The sequence below is a fragment of the Eupeodes corollae genome, chromosome 1, assembly GCF_945859685.1.
Source record: "Eupeodes corollae chromosome 1, idEupCoro1.1, whole genome shotgun sequence".
NCBI lineage: Eukaryota > Metazoa > Arthropoda > Insecta > Diptera > Syrphidae > Eupeodes > Eupeodes corollae.
The window spans coordinates 28,532,792-28,559,921 of record NC_079147.1 but is presented as its reverse complement, the minus strand read 5'-3'; the positions used below and the strand labels follow the sequence as shown (position 1 = coordinate 28,559,921).

The 27,130-nt window shown below is 33.6% G+C and overlaps 1 protein-coding gene across 1 annotated transcript in view; it reads left to right on the top strand.

Moving 5' to 3' along the window:
- LOC129942402 (uncharacterized) overlaps positions 1 to 27,130 on the top strand; it is a 319,524-nt gene that overhangs the window by 187,431 nt on the left and 104,963 nt on the right. The window lies entirely within an intron of this gene.

Sequence of the window (27,130 nt, the reverse complement as noted above, 5' to 3'; positions counted from 1 at the left end):
AATTTATTTATTACTAAGGATGGGCAGACATTTTTCTAATATCACGCAAAATTCAGCACCACTTGAAATATTACACCCACACCTTTTGTATCTCTAATGGATTTTCTGTTCGAATCATCCTATCAAGCAAAAAAAGAAAATTCTAATAAAAATATTAATTAGTTTTTCGAAATGAATGTAAATCCCACTCCATAGCTAACTTAATTCGGTCTTCTATTCAATATACCTACGAGTAGTACAAGTCTCGTTCATTTATATTCATTAAAAAATGTTATCTTTTGATAGGTGGTTAGGGGTGCCTATGCCAACGTTAACAACTTTAATGGAATAAATTGTCCTTTCGAAATGCCAGCAAAATGAAAATTGCTTTACTAATTCTATACACGCCCAACCTATCATCGTGATATCGTGCAGTACTGTACGTTCATATGAGCAATATTTACAAAATCCTCTAAGAATCAATTTCAATTTATTTTCCAATTGAAATCCTGAGAAATAAAAGATCGAACAACGGAATAAAAAGGCTAACAACAAAAATAGGTACAATACTCGTAGATGATATGATTTCAAGTACATAAGAGTTCGAATTTATATTTACCTAGTTGGCAAAAATTCTGCACGTGTGATATCCCTTTTTGTTGAATTCACATTAATCCTTTGATAGAAGTCATCAAAATAATGAAAAGAAAAAGTAAGAACTTTTGTTTGATTCTATTGTTGGATTTGATTACTTTGAGTGAGTCCCGCTTTTGTGATTTGATGGGTTTGAAAATGAGGACTATAAAAGGGATTTAGTTATAGGATTCATGTTGTCCAGTAATAGCAGCTATTCCGGAAGCCTTAATATTCATATGTGTACATAAGCATACCCTCATACGTCCGCTTGATTGTTTGTTTGAGTCGAAGTTCCCAGTCATTGTTGTCGTAAGCAACACCAGGCGTGCCAGCAACTTAACGAATCACCCTTAACATTTCTGCGGGTCAAACAGTAAGGTGCCACTAACTTTTGTCTATTTTATTCAACAATTTATTATGGTGTCAAAAATAAAACATACAAAAGATTCAATACCTTAACAGGTAAGTTTTAAATCTACAAGTTTGCTTTTAATCTTCTATTTTATAAGAAATGGGTCATAAGTCCACAACATTTTTTGGGGCCAGCATTTGACGGGAAAATAACAGATTTAATGACATATCTTTGACAAATGCAAGGGCTCCATCTTTTGAGGCCTTGGGTATTGCTTCTCCTAAATGTTTGTCAACACCAAAGAAAAGTTTCTGGAAATATTGTTTGTCAGATAACAAACGAACTATTAACCGGTTAAGTTTTCAAGTTAACATTTAAGAAACAGTTCAGAAACCAAAAAGGTTTGAGAAACAAAAAAATATTTCAGAAATGTGTCTGGTTTGTTTTTTTCTTTTGTGTGGACGCTTCCAGAAACATTTTTGAGTTTAAAGGGGAATGCTAGTTTAAAATGGAATAAGCTATAAACACAACAAAAATGGTTAAAAAGTTGTGATCCTTCGGCTTCTAGCTAAATTTTAGGGGATGGAATAATTTGGCTTAATTTAAGCTTAAGATGAGGTTGGTAGAGATTGGGACAGTTTTGGAGACGATGTCTGAGGCATTAAGTGCTTACATTGAAATCAAAAAAGTTTTCATTTGATTTGACGTTCCGTAGCATTCAAGATGTATACGTTGTTCAAGAGTCTTAAGATTAATTTATTAAGGACGTTCTTGATACATGGAAAAGACCAGGGGATCATGCTAATCAAAGGACATGTCTTTGGTCGTTTTCAACACTTGAAATGTGTTAGCCTTAGTAAGAGGACATACTTGCGAGGCGTATTCGTGCAGGAGACGCTTGAAGGATATTTAGAGATATCGGGTGACGTAGTTGTTGAAAAACTCCTTTGACTAACGTCTTATACAAAACCAAGCGCAAGGTCGTGAATAATTTCAACAGAGGAATTAGGTTAGTTATGGAGAAGGTATTGACGGTGTAAAGTACTTACTCGCTTTCTTGAAAAAGTAATTGGCTTACATTTGTTCATACTTGGGTCTAATCATTTTTTTTTTTTACTCAAGACTCAAAAACTTGTCGATATCGAATGAGGTAAGAATCATGCATCGACGAAATGAACTGACATCCACGTAAATTTTCTGACATCCACGTAAAGTGAGTTATGGGAATATTTAGAAATCAATGTAATGTTAAGGATAAAAAGGAGAAGGCCTAAGTGGCTACCTTGTGGTATGCCAGAGTTAGCAAGAAAAGAGATGAAGAGAGCGCATATGGAGTGAACATTATTTACCCGACTTTCTAGGTAAATAGAAATCCATTGCAACAAAATCGGTTAAAATCCAAGATTAGAAAGCTTGATGGGTACTAAAATTCTAATTACTTACAAGCCTGAATAATAAAAGTAATATAGGTCAATTAGTTAAATATCAATTTACAACAGCTCCGTGAAATAACTAGCAAAGAAATAACTTCCGAAATGAAAAAACTGCCCATTTTTGGGGATTTATTTCTTGGGGACCATTCTTATTTTCGATTTGAAATTTTTTGTTGTGGTGTTTTACTCCCCGTAATGCAGAGTGTTTTCCCTTTGGTAAAATATGTTGGTATTATTTCTCAAAATAATTTGGCATTATTTCACTTGGTTAGAGTGGTTAAAACCCGTGCAAAGATCGTCCTGCTTCCCGCCGCCATCCAGCTGAAAAGCGCATTGGAAAATAAATAATATAGTAAGACAATTCTTGAAATTGGTATCAATTTCAATCCTTTTTCGGAACTATTTACATTATTTTTTTGGGGAGTTATTTCCTTATGTTGGGGACTTATTTAATTATTTTTTTTTGGGAATTTATTTAATTTTTGTTGGGGCTTATTTTATAACTTTTGGACACTTATTTCAATATTTTTCATTTAGGGACTTATTTCTTGCCTTTTTGGAAGTTATTTCATTTTCGAGATTTAAATAATGCAATAAAGCCCCAATTTATGGGAACCGTCCAGCACAATTTTTAGTTATAAACCATTTCATTTTAACAAAAAAGTATTACAGATGCAAAAAAGCTTTAAAGATTTTTACGAATTGTTGTCAAAACAATGAAACGTTTGCATGGAGTCACTATCTGTTTTTCAAGTCAATGGCAACGGGTCCTTGGATGAAAAACACGCTACGAACTGAATGTCTTGGGCCTAAGTATATCAACAAGCCAACCTTACATTTGTTCACTTCGTTGTAACTCTAGAAAGACTATTTGTGGTGTTAAACGTTGACTGAGAACATCAACTTTTAAAACCTTGAAAAAATTCGTCTATTCTATAACTTTTAAAAATCTGACTAAATTTTTTCACAAAACTGTATTTTTGAATTCGATTGAAATAACATCAATGACGTGAGTGGAAGGTATATGTGTCTACATCGACGTGATTTTATTGTTTTTATTTGACGTTTTAACGTGTTGACTGGCAGCAGCGCCAACGCCGCCACCGGCGCGCCGCCGTCAGCTGCGGTCACTTCCGTGAGATTTAGTTTTGCTTTTCTTTAAATTAATTTAACGCCAAAATAAAGATGGCCGAGAGTTAAATTGCTCGAAGAGTATTTTCTACTACTTTTGATGTTGTTGCATGCAACATTTATTTTATCCCCAGGGTGGATAAATATGAACAACATTTAAGTTTTAAGGTGGCGGGGGAACAGAGGATATTATAGTATAAATGAGTAATCCTGTGATGTTAAATTAGAAGCGAAACAAAAAATAAACAAATTTTATTCAAGGGTGGGTTGCGGTTGCGGTGCATCATCATCAGAAATGACTAGCGGCCGATGACGACGTCTGGCGTGTGTCGCGGATTACACACATGGTGGTTTTAGGTTTTTATTATTAAATCCAATAAACGGAAGATGGATTTTTATTTAATTTTTGTGATTGTTGTTGTTCTTCTGTTGGCGTTTTGTTTAAATTGCAGGGGTTTAACAGAGGGCTTAAAATGTTAAAATGCTGCTGGAAGTGATTAGTTTAAACAAAGGGTAACATATGCAACGTTTTATCGTTATTCTTATTTTGTTTGGATTCGATGGAAGTTGAAGGTTTACATAAAAGTTAATTGCAGTCGTACTTCAATTGGGGATTAAGAGCATAGGTACAATTTCAATTGTCAAGAGTACAAAAAAAAAGACCGAACAGGGAAGGATATGTTTGTTATTTGAAATGGATTCATTTTGATGCTGTTTTTTTTATGTATTTGCTAAGTTAATTAAGGGCCAATCCACAAAAAAGGTTAAATGAAAATTGTACTTAATTGGTTGGAAAGTTAAATGTTCTATTTGTGTTTTATTTATTACCTGATTCATGTGATTTAGATATCAGAATCAAAAAACCATCGGAAAAGAGCAACTCCACCTATATGTGTCAAAATATGTACGTAGGATAACCCTTGCGCCAGTAAACATAAGCCTAAAAGAGACTAGATGCTGTAAAATTAACAAGAAAAGAGGAACAATAATAATATTAGCGTTAAACTTTAATCCGGGCTCCTGAAACATAAATCCCAAAAATGGGATATTCGACCTTCAACTTAGATGTTCAGTAATTTTGTGTTGAATTTTAATTAGTTTCAATACTGAATATAGAAACAATAATTACTCACAACGTAAGCCAGTTAGCCTTTTTTTGACGGCAAGTTCTTACGCTTGCTGCCCCAAGACCTTGTTATTTCGGTTAGTTTTTAAAGAACACTTAAATTATTCTCAATTACGGATTTGCTCACTTCTTTGGAGAATGCATTAATGGAGCTCCTTTTTCTTAGCTATCAAAATGAATCAAATTAACTTTTTTGGTATCCTTTGGTACTGATTTTTTTTTATCTAAGTTTTAGTTTTTCAAGCAATCAAATCATACCCCTAAGCTTATAACCATAGCCTCTACGATCTCTCGCAATGAGGCTCGCATCAGTGGACTTCTGATACGTCAAAAGTAGTCTGACTGATTGTCTTTGATGAGTGTGCTTCCAACAAGCAACAGGGATGAAACATGCCGAACCTTAGCTACATTTACATGTATTTTTATTAATTGATTTTAAATCCCACTCTACATATCTTTGACCATACCTACAGTCATTTTGAGCACAATGGGTACATTTCTACATTATTTTCTTAATAAATTAGGTTTTGAGATTATCAAAATTGTTTTGTTAAAATACACAAAATCCACTTGTCGTTTGCTTATTAAAGAATGTTAGAAATATTCCATAAGATAGGATATACATTTTTGATAAATAATCTAAATATTATGAAAATTATTGAAACATTAACACCTTTTTGAAGATTTTACTGATTTTTATCTTGAATATCCCACGTTAAAAAAAAGCTTCAAAAACTATAAATGATTGTAAAAACCAATTTGTCATTAATGATCAGAAATAATCTACAAAAATGTTAGTAAAATTATGTTTTGAATATAAGAATGAAACAACAACAGCTCGGGCAAAAAGTTCTTCAAAAATTAAATTGAACAAAAAGCGATTAAGCACCACTAAAGGAGTCTGATGATCGGGTTGGCCCCCGTGAAATAGCTATAACTCCAGCCTATGAACTTGGTGGTAGCACACACAAGTTGTTGTTGTTTCATTCTTATATTCAATAATTATAAATTCGGCAAGCAGCTGCCTTAAACTGTGAGTATAAAATTTCATACAAAAACCTCCTTAAAATTGTAAAAATTTAAAAAATCTTGACCCGTGTCAACTCTTTCGCCCCATCTCCCTCCTCATACGAATCCAATCGAAATCGTTGGCTTATGAAAAAAAGAGAGGAGATAATAGAAAGAAACTGAATAAAACAACAACAATTACTTGTGTGTGCTTAGAAAAATGCTAATCGGTTCAGTATAGTACGATAGAACGAAAAAACCTGTAATTGGCTTACAACTTTCATGTGGGTGCGGTGGCGTAGTGCGTAGTGCACTAGCTCCTCACACGCTAGATCGCTTGTTCAAGCCCAGCTCGGGCAAAAAGTTCTTCAAAAATTAAATTGAACAAAAAGCGATTAAGCACCACTAAAGGAGTCTGATGATCGGGTTGGCCCCCGTGAAATAGCTATAACTCCAGCCTATGAACTTGGTGGTAGCACACACAAGTTGTTGTTGTTTCATTCTTATATTCAATAATTATAAATTCGGCAAGCAGCTGCCTTAAACTGTGAGTATAAAATTTCATACAAAAACCTCCTTAAAATTATGTTTTCTTGCTGATGCATTAGACCTTAACTAATGTAGTATGACTCTTTTCGAATAACACACAAAACTTGGTGCCCAAATAAAAAAAGAACAACAAAAAATCATTTAAAAATCTCCTAAAAAACTTGTCTCTTATCGTCTTACTGAAGTATTTGACCTCGACTGAGACCCTTTTCGAATAACCCAACAAATTTATTGCTAAAACTGGAAACATTCATTAAACAAAATGTCTTTCTGAAGTTTCCTTAAAAAAAATTGTCCCTTATCATTTTCTTAGTTTTTAAAATAGTGTATCTACTTTTATCTCGAATATCCCATAAATGTTTGATAGCAATAAATCTATAAACGGTACAAAACATCAAAAATAATCATTCAGCTTGTTGATGTTCTTTTTTTTTGTCGAATATCCCATAATCAGTGGCTGAAAATCCCAAATCAGTTGATCTTTTTGAAGATTTTGGGATTTTGTATGCTGCATACTTTCATCACGAATATCCCATAAATGGATATACAATCCATTCTCGAATACAAGCTTTTTCATTATGGACAAGTTGTTTTTGCGCATACTTTGGTTACGAACATCCCATAAATGTATCACCATTCTGCAAAATAAACGCTTTTGTATTAGAGACGGGTTATTTTTGAAAGCTCGTGGCGGTCATATTGTTTCTTTTACATACTGTCAAAACATATTCGTTGACTTATGACAAAGCTTAGTGGCAAGTAACAGAGTCGAGTAACATTTGCAAATGATAAAACTTTGTTATCAAAATGTTGATCCCAATTTTGATCAAAAAATCATTCATAGCGATGAGGCCTAATCTTGCTGTTGCCATTGCCGATTCTGGTTAGGTCAACACCTTCAAGGGTGATCGCTATAGATCGATGATCACCATTTTCCTGTGGCCTGAACAAGATGAGATGAACACCGGAGACAAATAACTTTAACGTGAGTTCAAGACACAATCGATGTTCTACGCGACTAACTTAATGGAATGGTTATCTCGCACCAAGCCGACGATAATTGGAAACCCAGGTGATTTGACCACTATAGACTTTTTTTGTGGTGATTTCTTTAGTCGCAAGTCTATACGAATAAACCGCAAGCCAGAGAGGCCCTAAAAGACAAAATAATCGATACCATCTGTCAAATTTAGCCTGATTTATGTGCCAAAAATATCCAACAAGTGGAAAATTGGCCACGCGGTTATATTTTATGATGTAACATTTCAGACATAATGTCATTGATTTTATTTAATTTTAAATTCAACACACCTTTAAAAGAAAACCCTTCATAAGTAACAATCTTTAAAAAATCCGTACAACATCGTATGACCCTAGCCAAAAATGCAATTATTTATTTGGTTTGAGGATTTTGTGGTTTAGATTTACATTTTTTAGCTGAATATCCCACGTGATTTGTTATGAAACTCATATTTTTAAAAAGGAAAAATCCATTTTAGAAAATCTTTAGTTAATCATTTATCCAGATCATGAATCAGGAGTCAGTTTTTGGTTAGTTAAATTTCTTTTCGAATATCCCATATTTATTTTTTTTGCGAATAACCCATAAAAGGATATGCAAGGCCAGAGACTGTTAATAATAAACAGCAAAATCATAAACTAAATTATTATTTTTACAATTTCACCACTTATGCCGAATATCCCACAATTTCTCCACAGACAATTATTGAGCTTTTGAATGAATATCCCATATATGGGATATTCTCAAAATACAAGTATTTAAGGCATCACTGAAAACTAATTTCTAGATTCTACTCACAATAAAACAAACAAGTCAATAGTTAACCTCAATTTAAATTATAATGTACGTACAACATATTTGCCGTATAGTGTACATGAAGCAATCAACCCAACACCACACCGCAGTAAAAGTCAATCAAGGAAAATAAAAACATAAATTCTATTGATGCAATCAGAAGGAGTCCCAATAAAATTGACTTTGTTCTAAAAATACTTCATACAACACAAATAATATTACAAACGAAACAAACGAGGCGACGTTAAGTGTATCTATGCGTGGTTGTAGCAACAATTTCGCATCTAACATCGATTACAACGAGGAACGGCGACGACGACGACGACTTGACGGTGGATTGAACGGACGTCATCGTTCATTCATCAAGAATATTACTTCATCAGCTCAGCACTACTTCCATATCAAAGTCTATTGGCCTTAATTCCTTTGACTATTTCCAACTGAAGAAATATCTGTGTAACTTGGATAGAGTTACTCGCGACTTGTATCGACCGCCGCTGCGCCGCCAACGACGACGACGACGTAACGTTATGATATGGCGTGCATTGCATAAGTTAAGCTATATCTATCTACTTGTATCTTTGTATCTAATATCTGTCGCATGTTACCGGTTATTTTCCTTTTTTTTTGGTTGCAAATAATTTCCAGTAGAATTCACCAAACACATTCCGTGGTGCATATCTGCACGTCAAAGATTAGTTAAAGAGCCTCGTTTTTATATGTGTACCTACCTCATATTCCCTTTTAATTAAGTCTAACTCCTGTCTCCATATCGATATGAATAGTTTTTGATTAAATACAAAAGAAAAAGAAATATTTTTATAGAGAAGGAATTTTCCTGCAAATAAATTTATTGCTCTATGTTTTTTTTGTGTCACAGCGATGAGCCGCGTTCGTTCGATAACCTGCGATGGTTTGAAGGCCGGACTGCTAAAATGACCATGTTCTATGAGCCGATTGAGTCCACCAGATATCAAACCATGTATACCATGAGTTCTGATGTGTGGAATTTAAATGAAAAATAACTCTAAAGCAGGCTTGTCATGTTGCATGACTTCGACTATTCGTACGAATACGAACGTTCATACCTAACTCGCCTAGCACATACTTACGTATATACGTGATCCCTAGTCGGAACAACACTAATTAAAGGTGATTATTTATTCACATGACCAGGTAGGTATTGGTATCTGGCGTCGTTGGTTATTTCGATATGATTAACATGGTTATAATAGTTGGGGCATATTGCTGCTGCAGTAGCAAACAGCATTGCAACGGCAACATAAATGATTCCAAATTATCTAATCGCCTGTGACTAAATGACATATTGGCAGGGGCGGCTTTAACAGAAGGGAAAAGGGGTTAATCTTGCTTTACATTTTTTGAAAACTTAGATTTTGGTTTAGGGGACTTCAACCTTACTATGTGTTACTCTCGGCCTTACTCGCGTGCTAATAGAAAATCAAAATATAACAGAGACTGCTTGCTTGCTTCGTATAATTGTTACCTCGAATTAGCTTGGAATTAGGTATTTTACGGCGGTAAAAAGAACTTTAAAACACTCTTAAGTCTTGTAACTATCACCACCATAAAAATCATGTCATAATATTGTTCTGTTGTGACGTGAGGGACGGACAAACAAACAAACAAGCAAGCAAGCAAACTGATTTTTCCATTTATAGTATTAGTTTAGATTTAGTGGGTACAAGAAATTTTCTTAAATTTTAACATGATCATAATTTTCTTAAAAATTCCTTAGCAAATATTTCTACATTTTGTAGATAATATTTTAACCACACCTACTTTGAAAGAAATTCAGCTTACGTACATTTCAACGGCTTTAGCGATCAAAATATTTTAATTTTCTTATGAAGCAGTGCAGCAGCACTGCAGTTGGAATTTCTTTGCGTAGGCTTTGTTTTATTTTGTTTTTGTTAATTTATGTCTAAACGAAAACTAATCGTTTGGATTTACGATCCACAAGTTATTTGGTAATACGATGACAGGGAAATAAATATGAACATAAACATGAAACTGAAACTGAAGTCGTAAATTTTATTTTAGTAATAAAAAACAAGCTAAATTAACTAATATCCGGGTTTTTCTTAGAGATTATAGATAAAATATTAATAATTACTTCGTGTTACCAAATTTAAATAATAGTTGAGTGAACATTTGTCACTTAATTTTTGTATCTGAAATATTTGTGTCCGATTTTTATTTGTTGCAAATTTAGCATTTTTTTGACTGCTGGGCAAATTTGTTTAAATTATTTGCAATGCCTGGAGACAACTTTGAGAAACAGTAAAAATAAGAAGAAACAAATAGCAATAGGGAAGCAAAATTAGACCTCATGTTTGCCTCCTAGAAAGAGATGTGAATAAAGTCCCCGTTTTGCTGATATTTAAGCCATAGTGATGTAAAAGACTCCAAAATTAATATATAACGATTGTGAAGGCCTTTAAAAAAGAGACTTGCAATAAAAATACAGAATATTTGATTTTGGTAATTGAATATCTCGAGTGTAGAATTTAAAACAGAATTAAAAAGATTTAAAAATGTTCTTTGAAGTTTCCATTTGACTGCAATTAACTGGGACAGACGAAGCATAGTTTAACTTTAAGATTGCATATGTACTATGAAAGCTGATAACTTCGTTAGACTCCATCCAACTCTTTGAACAATCTACTCTATCTGACATCCCTAGATATTATAAGTAAGCAAATAGCTACGAAAACTGACATTCTGTCCCAAGACTTCCTAACAGTTTACCTTCCAAATCTTTTTGGAAAGATATGACAGTTGAAGGAAACAATTCCGTAAGCTATAATTAAAAACTAATGATGCGGTAGATGGAGAAATTTTCAGGCAGAATAAGCAAACAAGACATCTTTTTACGCTTCTTTGCGATAAAAGAAGTATTATCATAGCTGAAGAAAATGTAAAACAAATAGATCTTTCGCTGATAAATTAGTAAAAAATTACTCATTCTATTAGGGTTAAGCTCTTAAGACAAAACAAAAATCAGTACATTGAATGGGCTTACATCTTATGAAGAACCATGTTTTAACGACTTACAACTCTCAACTATTTCTGTGGGGAAGCAATGTGAGGTATGAAGGGGACATACAATTTTGATGTGAACTTGAATTAACTTGAGAAATCACTTTTCATGATAAGAATTTAGGATTTATCAGTTCCTCACAAGAAGCTTGCAGCGTGGAAAAAACATTTTGGTGAAACAGGCGGGGATTATGAAGTTTTTGCAACCATGTTTCTAAAACTTTCCAAGTTTTTTTTTAATCTCAAGCAAATTTAGTATTAGTTTGCTAATAAGTGTAAAGCTGAAACATGATTATAATTAAATCAGGCCTCAAAGTAGTGTTAAATGATGTTTGCAGAAGCTTTTTGGACGATCAAGAGGAAGGAAAAAATATTTCACCTTTCCTTCTTTATGCACCAGTGATGATTCTCATATAATGATCGAAGTGTTCTTAAACACATAAACATCAATAGTCCTTGAAGCCTTAGTAAATAGCTCCAAATGTTTTCATTAAAATTAGAAGACAACTTCATGTGGTATTAAAACAGGCCAACAATTGGACCAAGTGTTTTTTCTTCCTTTGTTTAATGAATAGCTTTTTAAAGAGGCGTATTAACAATAAGAGGAGCTTCGGAGGTGAGAACTTTAACCAACAAATATTTGGAAAACCTAAGGATTCTTAATAACCGGATGTACGGGTTTTGTAGCAATATATCCACTGAACAGTTCAACAAAGCTTCACATCGTTTTTGAGAAAGTCAGATTATTGCGCTTGGTATTTCATAACCATTTCATAGAGTTTGGTATCATGCCCTCTTATTAAAAAACCGTGCCTTCGGTTTGGACAAACCCCTTCTTCATTCATTTATAGTTTGGGATGAGTTTAATTCTTAAAACCACATAATAAGTGATGATGTTACCCAGGGTTCTGTTTTGTATCCGACACTCTTTCATATTAACAATCTCTTGTTTGAAACTTCAGTTTTATTTACCTGCTTTGTTGACGATAGTACTTTATGCTTTACAGACTCTCATCATTCTTCTTCGGATGTGGAACTAAGACTACAAAATATGATAAGTCCACTAAATTCCGACCTGAACAGCATACAAATCTGCGTTGAATTTAATACTTCGAAAGCACAATGCTGTTCTGTATCGTTAGCGAGATATACCACCCTCTAAAGTTTCCATAGATGCCACTTACATCAAAGAGACTAATTCATCAAAAACTGATGACTGAAAAATGCCGCAAGAATTTTGGGTTTCCCAAAGCTATTCAAGACGTTTTTCTTTCCCTTTGCAACTCAAGCCTCTTGGACATGAGCATTGAAATTGATAGTTGATAGTTGATGGTAATATCGTTGCATTTTTTACAATAATAATTTTGTACCGTTACTTTAATTCGTTGTGATCTAGAGTAATAGCTACAGCCATGTTTTTCCCCTCAAACAATTCAACGGTAATACTATACGGACTAATTTTGTCGTACTGTCAAGTACAGAGATTGGTTCTTAAGCCGTACTACGCGAATGTGGAATGCAACACTCAGTTTTTTTTCATTCATTGATATATTCAAGACCACTGTGCCCCGATACGTCTTTTCATACCCTATAATTTTAATGATACACTGTCTTCGCCTTGCTGACCATTTTTTCATTTCAGCTAATAAATCTTCTGAAGTAATTTGTAACCAAGTTTTTTGGCACATAACTTGAATAATAAAGGTTTTTAATGTTTCTAGATTTCGGAGATTATTCGATTATACAGTCTTAAAATTTCTTATCAATTTTACTGATTGCTTGAGTAGTCGATTCGACTAGGATGAACATAATACGTGCGTTTTGTTCGCATTTCATATATAGTAAAGTGAGAGATTCCCAACAAAACGATCCGCAGTGGCCAGATTTTTGTATTTAAAAATTGGTACAACTGAAAGAAGATCTGTCAAAATAATAATAAAAAAAAAACACACAAATAAGAAGAAAGTTTTGTGAAAATCAAAAGTCAAAATTAACTTAACAAGAAAAACTAACTAAAACTAATAAAATGGATAATTTTCAAGAAGAAATGGTAAGAAAACATCTGGAAATTTATATTCTATAAAAAAAATTAATTTAACAATTGCAGCTTTTGCGTGAATTGATCGAGTCCAGTGCCAGCGGGAATGAGTCTGAAGAAGAAATGGTAAGAAAACATCTGAAAATTGAGATTCTATAAAATAAAGTTCATTTAACAATTGCAGCTTTTGCGTGAATTGATCGAGTCCAGTGCCAGCGGGAATGAGTTCATACTAGGAATGTTTTTTGAAGAGCATACTAGTCTCGAAGACTCAACAGAAGACAAAAAACATGCCACTGTAGATTCCTTTATAATGACCATTGAGTCTTTCAGTGAAGAAGATTTCAAATCCCACTTCAGATTGCGGCGTTCAACAATAGAGCGTCTGATAAGTAAGCTTTGCTATTCTTTATTCCATTGAGATTTAACTAAATCATTATTTTTTTTCAGCATCTTATTCTCAGCATTATTTGTCTCTTCACGCAGTAAATAGAGGAGGACGCATTAAAATAGGGTGCAGAAAAGAAGTGTTTATGTACATTTGGTACATCAGCAACACTGTGACCTTTCGACAATTAGCAAACCTTTTCGGTGTAACAAAGTCCTCCTCATGGGTTGTAGTGAATCGAGTTTGCAAGTGGCTGGTATCCAAAGGACAGGACTACATAAAATGGCCTCAAGGAAATGCTGTTACCGAAAACTGCAGAAAATTTGAAGAAAAAAAAAGAATACCTGGTGTTCTGGGTGCAATAGACTGCACCCACATAACAATCGTAGCTCCAAAGATCGACAAAGTGTGCTACTACAACCGCAAGCATAAGTTTACAATTATCTTGCAAGCTGTCGTCGATGCAGATAAAAAATTCATTGACATCAGTTGTGGTGAGCCAGGATCTCTACACGATAGTAGAGTTCTCAGGCGTTCTCAGTTATTCAAAAAGGCTTTGAGCCACACCAACCAACTATTTCCGGCAAATTCTTTTATTTTGGGTGATTCAGCGTATGCCGCTTCAAACTGGCTAGTGCCACCATACAAAGACAATGGCAGATTAACAGAACAACAAAGAACGTTTAATTATGTTCATTCTGCTACAAGAATTGTTGTAGAACATGCCTTCGGCTTGTTGAAAGGAAGGTTTAGACGACTTCTTAAGTTCACTGAACAACGAGATATTCGTTCGGTAACAAATCTCGTTGTCAGTGCATGCATTCTGCACAATTTATGTATCGCGATGGGCGACACATACAACGACGAAGGAATTAGCCAAGAAGAAGAAACCGACACAATAGATGCAGCTGAATCAACCTCGAACCCAACAACAAATCGTCGTCAAATATTGTTCGAATACTTACGTGAACATAACATCATCTAAATAAATAAAATCATATACACATAACATTTTACTTATTTTTTTTTTTATTCAAAATTTCTTTCAACAATTCCAATTTGAGCTTTCTTGATTCTTGTTTTTGTTTTTCTACTTCCATGTATTCTGCCCACTTTCTGTTCTTGTCCTCTCTGTCCTGCTGGAACTCATCAGCTCTGGCAGCATAAAAATCCAGAAGGGCTTCTGTGGACTCCTTCGTCCAGTTCTTTTTGTTTCTAAAGAATATTTAATTATTTAATCATGTAGTTTATAAGCTAAAATTAGTTTTTTATTTACCTTTTTCCTGTTTTCTTTGTGTTTTCCATTTCACACTTGACTTGGCGGTCGATTTCAAAGTTTTAACCAAACAAATTTGACATAAAATACAAACTTCAAGAAGGGGGTTTGTTCGTAGACTACTACATTAACATGTGGTGTTGAAGAGAGCTTGAAGATCGCCTCAATTCTTTATATACCTGAATCGAGTTGAAATGAGCTTAATTTGACTCGATTCCCGTCGGAGTTCGGATTCGAGTCAAAATTTGTGGAAAAAAACCTGTGTGGAGGAGTTGGTTTTACAGATAATGCGTTATGGTCTGTTTATTTGCATGTTTGTGTACAAAAAATATAGTTTTGTTTTAATCAAATTAAAAAAAAGTGAAATTTTTGCACATGGAGTAGGTAGCATATTCTAATATGGTGCTGAAATATTCAGTTTTTCATTGTTTAACACGAATCAAATTATCTCACTTGCACTTCTTAAGAAACATCGAAACACCATTTGCATTTTAGAAAGTGTTGTCAAACTTAATCATTTTTAAATCTTCTTGTGCGGTGGAAACATCAAAAAGATTTATCTAATCTAAACTGAGATAAACCTTTGGTGGAAACATAGCAAAACTTAATTATCTTTTCTGAGAATGACGACGAGGTATACTCTTGAAACCTTGCAAAGCAATGTAAAATACAACAACAAATAAACAACATGTAAGTTTTTTTTTTAAATTAGACAAATTGTATAAAATAATAAATACAATTTTTGTTCATAATGTTAAATAAATATCTTTTCTTTTGTTTTCTCTTGCAAAATAAGCCCAGTTAGTCCATTTTCACTAACAAAACTAAATAATATCAACAGTAATAGATTGATTTTTTCCCCAATGGAAAACACACATGATTCCAACTATGCACAACTACTCTTCCAACACAGCCATCGAGATACAAATGCAATATCAATCGTACCAACATTTGAAAACGAAATCACATAAGATCCATTCGAGACTCGTATAAATGTCAAAAACCTATCCATAGTGAGATTCTACACGAACTTTTATCGGTGTTATTCTCACTATGGATATTGTTTTTGTTATTCGTGTAAAATCCTACTTCACTATGGATAGATTTCCCAACAAAACACTTGTAATAAGCGAAAAAGTAGCTACATTTAAATAAAATTTTATATAAATTTTAATGTTTTGTTAAATTGCATACTAATGAATTTTTGTAAATGGCAAATATTTAACTGATTTTATGACACTTCAAATGACAACTGAGTTTGACAGATGAAAAATTCAATAGCTACCAACTTGAAACCATAAAATGTATAATTGTAAATAAATTAGTTGGCACAACAGTTCTTTGATAACTAAGGCCCACTTATAACTCTCAACCATTCCTCTGTGCGTGTGATGTTGTCAGGGATGGAGGGTTCCTACAGTTTTAAGCCAATTCCGAACGGCTTACTACTAAATAAAATATTGTTTATAAAAAATATCTGTTTAATCAATTTCAATACCTTTTTTGACTCTTAAAAAACAGACTCTTAATAAAAAAAAGTATATTTAGCAAGTAGCCCTTTCAGTAAGAGCTTTTTAAAAATGTTTCCAAAATGTTTTAGAAATATAACATGAAACCGAATATCCCAAACGAAATCATTAAGAAATTCTTTGTAAAGATAGTCGCAGTCTAAATCTTCGTATTCTTTAAAACGAACTTATTTGACATAAATACCAACATTAATCTACTTAACCACCCACGTTAGCTTAATATAAGTTTGCTATTTTTGTTAAAGCTCGCGTTTATTAATTTAAATCATTAACAATATGGCATCATATTGAAAACACGCGTTCCTTCCTTAACAAATAAATTTTCTGTAAACAATCTGTCGCAATTTACTACCGCCTTTTTTACCTCGTAAATTTCTGCAAACCCACACAACAATTTAACACACAAAACTTGACAACCCAATGATTTTGACTTAACATGGCAATTAATTAAGTTTTCGTAAATAAATTTTAGCTTTCCTCATTCATAAAACAGCAAAAGCAATTTAATAATTTAAAAATTATTGCTTTTAAAATAGACATATGAGATATATCACCTTATTGGTTATTGAAGAAAAATAAAACAATTCAAATCAAAATACCAATCCCACGGTTTGAGCTGAGTATTTTAATATATTCGTATTTATGAATGTTAATGAACTTGTGGTTTGTATCTCACGCCTTAATTTGTGAAGACTGAAGAATTTCATAATAACAAAAAAGAATCATGGTCAAACGCATAATGGAGGAAGAATGTAAGACAACATATTTTTGTTTGAAGAAAAACCCAAAACACGCCAAATTACGAGAAGATACTTTTGTTAAACCCTACACAAGTTGCTCTACTATACCATATCGTATTGTATTAACTTTTGTGCTAAAGTAATTTGTCTATACATAAAGAAACTGGAACATATTTTCCCACACTAGCTGCACCTTTTTTAAACTTTAAACAATCACAGTCTCTGTAAAGTTGTTCTTATTTTGTAGCTTGCTTTTAGCTAGAAACATTTATGTAAATTCCACTGAGTCTCCCTCTCGAATAACGACAACAAACCTCCCACACCCTATAATAATAATAATAATTATAGTCACATTCTTGTATGCAATCCCCATACGGTGTTTTACCCAAATTATAACGACACACCGCCGGCAAAAGGCATATTCTTTTGATGAAAACAAAAATGTGCCCAAAGAAAAACCTATACTGCTGCAACATGTTGCGAGATGAAAACTATGCGCAAACTTTACAGTGATAATTTCATAAGAGAACACATGTTCATTGATTTAAACCAAGGTAAAAAGTATTTGCCACAGTCGGGTTTATTTGATTAGAGTCACTTTCCAAAAAGAAGTTTTTAATTTTATCAACTTGTTGCTATACAAATTTGTTTGTCAATGACTTTTAAAATAAGTTAACGGCGCCTTTATATAGGATATCGTTATAGAAAAGTATCGTTAAGTAAAAGCTAAAACTAACACAGTTCTTAAAACTAAAAATGTTGCCAGACACATGTTGCTAGACACATATTTAGATTGCAAATGGATAAAGATACCTTAGGTAAAGATTTCTAATCTCCTTTTCTTTAAAACAGAAATATACCAACTGATAGCTTAAACGTTAAACTCTCTAAAAATAGTAGACGCTCGCAATCATAACCTGGATGGACTGCTTCAGACGTCTTTACCACCGTATTATTAATTCTTATCCATTTTTCTTACACGAAACCACTACTTGCCCTATTGAGCAAGTCATAAATTACAATATGCAATGGAATTTTGAAAGAATTGCGCGCATGATGACGCCGCCGCCGAGCGCCTCCACCGCTGCCAACACCGTTCTTCGCCATCTTTATTGACGATTACAAGTTGTTATATAGACGCCACCGTCCGTCACTACCACAGAGCTACCGCCTGCTGCCGGTTGCTGATGACGACGACGCCAACATGTTGTACTGGATTTCTTGTTGTTGGTTTTCTTTTCGTTTTACTCAATGAAAATATCACTTGAGCGGAAAATTATATCTGCACGACATGACACATAGGTACAGTAAATATTTTCATGTGTAGAACCATAGAGCCATGGTTACATAGAGGAAAAGAGGGACTTCTGTGCTTCTTGTAGACACAACATGACAATTAATGACCATAAATTGTTGTAAATTTATTAGTTATAAGGTTGTTCTTTTTTTATTTATTATTATTTCTTGTGAAAACGATAAGAATCAATTGGGAAATATGTAAGACTTTTCTTATTTGGAAATGTTCATCAGCTCGGTTCCTAGAATTTGGTGTAACTTGATCGTGCTTGGAATATACAAGTGGATGGCCAGTGTTTAAGGACATAATTCTAGCAACAAATTGATGTTTACTTGTTTGAAATCGGTCATGTTCTACAAGCTGTAGCATGTACTCGAAAATATTAAGTGTAACAATGGGAAATTTGATGTTTCCTCCAACTTTTTAATATTTAATTTGTTTTTAATATTTAAGAAAAACTAAAGGGATTTTCGTTACCCATATCATGTTTAAAGCTTTAAATAGGTAAGATTCAAAGAAAAGATCCCGGTCCGGTGCACTTACTAATTTAAGTTTACACAAATAACTTGCGTCTTCAGTTAGCTCGATCCCTGGCTAACTAGCCAAGTTGTTTGAGGTCCTCTCTTACGTGCGTATTTCTTAGATGGGATTTGATAATAAAACTTTTCGGGAGGGAGGATTGATGTCATTGGGCTTCACATGACTCAACTATCTATTTTTTTATACTTTTAGTCATTTAAGTAGTTCAGAGTCGTTGTAAAGTGCGTATAGTTCGTTATTGTATCCCTCCTCCACCCTCCATCTATTCTGACGGGACCGAAAAATTATAGCTTAAATTCTCTTTTCGAAACGTCCTAAAGGTGCGTCCAGTTTTGGACAAATTAAAACAAAAAAATTTAAAATTTTCTGAAGCAATTCAATGCAACATTTAAGATTGATTCAGAAACAGAACAACATTTGTAAAATGTTTCTGAAATGTTTTTTTTTTGTGGTCTGGACACTCAAGAAACATGTCTGAAATGTTTATGAGAATGTTATCCAACTGCTAAAAATGTAGGAAATAAATGTTCTCAAAGCGTTCACACCAAACAAAATTAACTAGAAACATTTCTGAAATGTTTCTGAGATATTTCGCAATGTTTCAGCACTGTTTTTGAGAAATTTCGAAAATGTTTCTGCAATGTTTCTGCAATGTTTCTGAACTGTTTTCTTAACCTAATGAGAAACATTACAGTAACGTTTTAAATAATGTTTCCTGAAATGTTTCTTTGGTGTGAATACATCTTAAAACGTTCTCATCCCGCCTTGATAAGGTCCAAGCTTTATCGCCACTAATGAGAACAACGATGAGTGTCTTGTAGAAGATAACTTTGATAACTCCATTCTCCTCTGAGTTTATCAAGAGTTTTTGCGCTTTTGTTGTCTGAATTTATAGCCATGTTAAAGAAGACAAAGTCCTCAACCACTTTAAAGTTTAAGATGTACCATTAAAAAATCCATGAAAAAATCAAAATAAAATTTAAAAAATCAAAGCTGCTTAAAGAACTTCTCATTCTTGAAATGCGAAAGCATTTGAATATCAAGAATATACTTAATGTATTTTAATAAGAACACCATTTGACTTTTGAGTCTGTACTCTTTATTCATCATCTTAAGACTCACTTATTTCTAACCTATCAGTTGACTTAAGCCTACATCGTATAACTTTCCAATACATTCATATCATTAAAAGAGAAGTAAAGAGAATATTAATACATATATAATCTCGTGTTCTTACATACATATCAAAACTAAACTACAGGGTCCGGAAAAAAAACCTCCCTAATTTTTAGACGTTTATATTTAAAGCTATTTACAGATAAAATGGTATTCCGGGTATAATGATTTATAATTTTGACCAAGTTGATGTTTATGTTTGATTTGAGAACAATTAAAGTGGTGATTCTCATCGGCTTTGTTGATCTTTTTGATGATTAAATGAAAACAGTTTTCATCTGATTTTTCCGAATATAGATAGATATAGATCTACGTGCCATTTTTAGTAATTATAATGGCGTGGCACAGTGAGCATCGCGCTCGTAATGGTGGTTCTGCGATTACTACACTCAGCGAGCATTTCGCATTCGATTTCAACTTGAACGACATGATCCTGTTCCTGTTTGGCTATTAAACTTTAAAGGAACGGGTTCTGCGCTAAAGAGAAAATCGTCTGGCAGACCTTTGGCCGCAACAACGCCGGATAATGTGGCATGTGTAAGTACGTCTATACAGCAATCTCTGAGGCGGTCAGCAATTAAACATTACAATAACTTCCTATGAGAAGTTAAAAATAAAATTTAAAAAAATACGTATACGTCTCAGTGTACTATTAAAGACATTTAATTTGTTTAAATGAATAATAAACGGTGATTTTTTAAGAGCTTGAGAACTTTTAAAAAAAAACGAATAAAATTTGCAAAATCTCATCGATTCTTTATTTGAAACGTTAGATTGGTCCATGACATTTATTTTTTGAAGATAATTTCATTTAAATGTTGACCGCGGCTGCGTCTTAGGTGGTCCATTCGGAAAGTCCAATTTTGGGTAACTTTTTCGAGCATTTCGGCCGGAATAGCCCGAATTTCTTCGGAAATGTTGTCTTCCAAAGCGGGAATAGTTGCTGGCTTATTTGTGTAGACTTTAGACTTGACGTAGCCCCACAAAAAATAGTCTACAGGCGTCAAATCGCATCTTTGAAAAAAAAAACGGTCCAATGATTCCACCAGCGTACAAACCACACCAAACAGTGCATTTTTCGGGATGTTTGGGGAGCTCTTGAACAGCTTCCGGTTGCTCTTCACTCCAAATGCGGCAATTTTGCTCATTTACGTAGCCATTCAACCAGAAATGAGCCTCATCGCTGAACAAAATTTGAACATTTGAACATTTCGAACCGAACACTGATTTTGGTAATAAAATTCAATGATTTGCAAGCGTTGCTCGTTAGTAAGTCTATTCATGATGAAATGTCAAAGCATACTGAGCATCTTTCTCTTTGACACCATGTCTGAAATCCCGCGTGATCTGTCAAATACTAATGCATGAAAATCCTAACCTCAAAAAAATCACCCTTTACTATGGAATTATTAATTTTGGTTGGTGTATAGATTTGGGGTAAGTGTGAGCTCTCAAACAGATATAAACGTGCACTTCAATTAATGAATATTAAACAGTTTGTCTCAAAGAAAAATTAGATTTTTATTTATGAATATCGTATCACAAAGGAAATATTTGTAAAAAAATTCATTTCACAACTTTAATATTATTTCTAAAAGAAATATGAATGTTGAATGTTTCGGAGCTGTCAAAAAATCTTTTGGCAAGTTTTATTGAGCCTAAATTAGAAGCCAACAACGATTGTTTTTAAAATTGCAAGTTCAAAATTAGACATGCATACTCACTTCCTTCAACAAGAGGTGTTCTTACTTTATAAAACTTGTGAAACAATTCATTTGTGAGGCAGTAAAGTAAAAAACTAGAATTGCACATTGTTTTATGAAAAAACGTTTCTGGAGTCACTTTCTATAAATAGGCCTCACAAAAAGTACTATTTTTACCACACTAATTAATTTTTTAGCAACTTAATCCTCTTTCATAAGCTTAAAATTTCCACTGACCTAGTAATTATGTTACCTAATTCCTTCCATCACAGAAAATTCAAAAGCAACTAAAACAACTTGTATAAACAATTGTGACATACAAAATACGGATATGGATGTTTGTATGTATTGTACATATGTTTGTTAATAAATAAATACAATCCAAGACCATAGAAAAAAACAAAAAACATGAAAAAGTAATCGCCTTAGAAAAATTCCAATATCATGAAAAAAGCTATATACTAAATACTAAATCAAGTTTGACTCTGACAACATTTTATAATCTTGGCTAAAAACATATTAATATGTGACGTGAAGCCATATTATTTAGCTTACATGTATTTTTTAAGGATGTTATTCAAATCATAGGAAAAACATACAAAGTGAGAAAACCAATTCTCCGAATTCAAATTCGAATTCCGAACAAGCTTGCTAAATCGTCTAATTCAATTATATCGTATGTCCGAGTCATAGTTGAGACATCGACATGTTGCTGGGGACACAGTTAATATAAACCCAATCAAAGTTATTATAGGTTAGGTAAACTGGTCATAAATCGTTTTGAAGAAGTGATGTCGCTCAGATGTATATTAATGTCTGATATTTATAGTTGTATCTTAAGCTGTTTTAAATGAAGAAATATGTTTGCAGGGTAGACTTTTATATGTTTTAGTGGATCATGCAAGTTATTTTAGAGGCATCAAGAGTCTCATACCGTTTTATTGGAAATTCACACTTTCTTTTCATTCGAATTGAAATTAAATTTGTATCCTAAGTGAAATCATGTTACATTGTAGCAGTTAAGAATTGTTTCAGAAATATAGTTTTTTCGTTAAAGTCTTAAAAACAAGTTGAAATTGATTATATAAGGCTTTTCAGTACTCAGTATGCTTATAGCAGATCACCTCTCTTAGAATAATATCACACAACTTTCTGTTTAGGATTTTCTCGAAGAGACACAAAATTGTTTACCCATTCTGTAATCTGAAAAGCCTTTATTAGTGGCAAACTTTATTTGGGCAGGTGTCTCTTATAAAAGTGTAACTTCAATGTTTCTAGTGCCTCGGTTACTGATAGGCACTTGTATCCAAGAAGCTAAACATTTGTTCTGCAGAACGCTGCGCAGTGATTCGGTTTGTATGGGAGAGCGAAAAAAAGGTCTGTTAAATCTGAACTATTAAACGAATTTTACACACATGTTAAGATTAGTCTTATATAAGTATGCCAGTCAAAATTTGGTCACAAACAAAATTATTAGAAAAAAAGTTACTGACATTTTTATACAATTTGAGGGTTTTGGTGTTTTATTTAAATAAAAGGTTTGTTTAGAAAAAAAATCTTACCTTTTTATTTTGAATCAAAAATTATTAACTATGTATGTATATTGTTAAATTAAATAAATAAATACATAAACAAAATAAATGAAAAACAACTATGCAGTAGTAATTGGATCCATGGATCAAAGCATTATGTACGGTTGCTGCCATATTGTACCATTTATATTTCTCAAGAAATAGTTCAGCAGTTTCCCATGTTCAACTAGATGTGGCATGTACTCGAAAATATGAAGTGTAACAGTCGGAAATTTGATGTTTCCTCCAAATTTTTCATATTTAATTTGTTTTTATTAATTAAGAAGCACTAAAGGGAGTTTGGTTATAAACATGTTTCAAGTTAAAATACAATGCTCGTGTTAGAAAAATAGGGAACATTCAAAGAGAAGATACCGGTCCGGTGCACTTTCTAATTTAAGGTGACACAAATAACATGCGTCTTCAGTTAGCTCGATCCCTGGCCGACTAGCTAAGTTGTTTAAGGTAATAACTTACGTGTGTATTTCTTAGATGGGATTGGATAATAAGACTTTTCGACCGGGAGGATTGATGCCATTTGGCTCCACATGACCCAGGTATCTATTTTGTTGGACTTTAACTCATATAGTTCGTTATTGTATCCCTCCTCCACCCTCCATCTATTCAGACTACACACAAAAATCTTACCGCAAATTCTGTTTTCGAAACTTCCTAAAGATGCGTCCAGACCAAAGAAAAATGTTGGAAAAATTAAAAAAAAATTTTAAACTTTTCTGAAGCATTAAAGAAACATTTAGAAAATGTTTCAGAAACAGAGCAATATTGTAAAATGTTTCTGAAATATTTTTTTTTGTCTGGACGCTCAAGAAACATTTCTAAAATGTTCATGAGAATGTTATCCAAATGATAAAAATGTATGAATGTATTTAAGAAATGTTTCAGAGACAAAGCAACATTTGTAAAATGTTTCTGAAATATTTTTTTTAATCCAACTGCTAAAAATTTATGAAATAAAAAAAATAAAAATGAAATAAAAAAAGTCGGTAATTTCTCTGAAATTTCCGAAATTATAAATTGTGAAAAAGATTAGGGATTACTTCTTAAACAGTCCAATTTCACGGACAAAATTGGATACCTAAATAGGAGACAAAGAAACATTTCAGAAATGTTTCTCAAAGCGTCAACAGCGAACAAAACTAACTAGAAACATTTCTGAAATGTATCTGCAATGTTTCTGAGATATTTCTGAAATGTTTTTGCAATGTTTTTGAGAAGTTTCTGCAATATTTCGGAAATGTTTCTGCAATGTTTCTGAAGTGTTTTCTTAACCTACTGGGAAACATTACAGTAACGTTTTTAAACAATGTTTCTTGAAACAATTCAGCAGTGTCCCACATGTAAGCTGTATTTTTTTTAAATCTAATTTTTGATTCGACATTATTACTTCAAGGATAACAGCAAACCAATTGGGAATTAACTAACTCCAGTGATTTCTGAAGTCATGGTTGGATATGCAAATGGCAAATCGTAGGCAACATGGAGGATACACTCCACACATTTTATCCGAGCGTGAAGAAGAGACATTCCTATTTTTAAAGCTTCCTTGTTTACAGCTTTGATTATTATTTTTGTCAGGTTATTCAATTCAGAAGTTTTAGTTACACGTATGAAACAGGAAAAAGCTGCCGGAGTTTCTGTTAAAGATTGGGCTGTCTTCCCGTCCAGCAATGTGAACATGAGTTCGTGTTTGATTGTAAACTGACGTTCCCCTATTTAAAGTATTGTCTGAGTTAAATTACTGATTTCCGTATCTATTCTTTGTTTCTCGTTTCGTATGATTTCTGCAGTTTCTTTAATAAAAGAAAATTTGATGGTTTTGCAGTATCTTGTAGAAGATAGTCGATCGTTGTTCCACACAGTCATCCTCCATAGTCATTTGAATTGGTAACTTACTTTACTTTACTTAAGGTGGTGCTACAGTCCGGGGCGGGCCCTGGCTCGGTCCCTAGCTAGCTGTCTCCAGTTTCGCATGCTAAGTTGGTTAAGGTCTTCACCCACCTGTGTGCTGCACCTAAGTCGCGGTCTTCCTCTACTGCGCCGTCCCTCGGGATTGGATTCGAAAAATTTCCGGGCTGGAGCGTTGATGCCCATTCGCTTTAGCCATCTAATCCGTTGGACTTTAATTCTGCTATTTAGGTCAGTGTCGCTGTACAGCCCATACAGTTCGTCGTTATAATATCTTTTCCTCCATTCTCCATCTATGCAGACTGGACCAAAAATCACCCGGAAAATTTTTCTCTCGAAGCATCCGAAGACGTTCTCATCTTTCTTTGACAGGGTCAAGGCCTCGGCGCCATAACTGAGAACCGGGGTGATGAGTATCTTATAGATGGTGATTTAAAAGCTCCTGAGAGGACTTTACTACTCAATTGCCTTCTAAGTCCAGGAAGCAGCGATTTGCAAGAGTTAGTCTTCGTTTGATTTCAGCTCTGGTATCGTTTTCTGTGTTTATAGCGGTGCCTAAGCAGACAAAGTCCTAAACTACATCGAAGTTATAGCTGTTCATAATGACGTTTTGTCCAAGACGTCGTTGTTCATTGTCCTTTTTTGATGACAGCATATACTTGGTCTTGCCCTCATTGACCACTAAGACTTCTTCTTCGCTTCTGTCGCAGTGCTCAAAAGCGCCCCACTGACATCACTCTTCGATCTACCACTTATGTCAATATCGTCTGCGTATCCGCGCAATTGGATGGAATTTTGAAAAATTGTGTCTCTAGTGTTGATGGTTGAGTTTTGCACAATTCTTTCCAGAACGATATTGAAGAAGTCGCATGACTGTGCATCGCCTTGTCTAAAACCTTTTTTGACATCAAATGCATCGGTAAGATCTTTTCCGACCTTGATAGAGCAGCGTGCATTCTCCATCGTCATTCTGCACAAACGGATAAATTTGACAGGGATGCCAAAACTAAACATTGCTTTGTAGAGCCCTTCTCTATGGATGCTGTCATACGCGGCTTTAAAATCGATATAAAGATGGTGGGTATCGATTTGGTTTTAGTTTGGAATCACCAACAAGCCTCGGGTACGGACGGATTTACTGTTGAACCAAAGATGTCCCAAACAAATCATTGTCAAATGTTTGACTTTATTGTGGTTGTCCTAAAGGAAGCATCACATTCCCATTTAGTGTACAGTGTTAAAAACTTCCCTCAAATTCTGGTTATCTCCTCTTATGTCATTCCCTCTAATAACTTTGTTACAGTGTGATCTAACAATTCTTGTAGTAGCACACTTGTTGAGCTTTGCGTAATGTTTATATCTAAAGGGTATTATTTTAAATATATACAAAAAAACATAGAGATTATCTTTTTAGTCTTTCTTTTAGAATTTGAATGAATAATAAAACATCCGTTCCTAAATGCTAGCAAATTGTTCGAATATTTGTGTGAGATAGCACCCTTGAGTGCTGCAAGCAAAGATAACTAAAAAGATGAAATATTTCCTTGAGCCAGTAGCCTTTCTTCAAAATGACTACCCTTTGTTATATTCACTATATTCTTCCTCATGATATTCATTCTCAATAAATAGCTTCTAAATGACATAAAATCAATACAAGGCCACAGTATCGTCCCTGACCATACACAACAATGACTTTATTGCCTTCCAAAAAAAAAAACTAAAACCTTCACAGTAAGTCAATGTTGTCATTGCAATATGCCCTACAAAAAAAATATGAATCAGTAAATCATTTTGTCAGCTTTAGCGACTCTTTGGCGACTATTTCTTCGTCGTCGTCGTCCTCGTTGTGGATG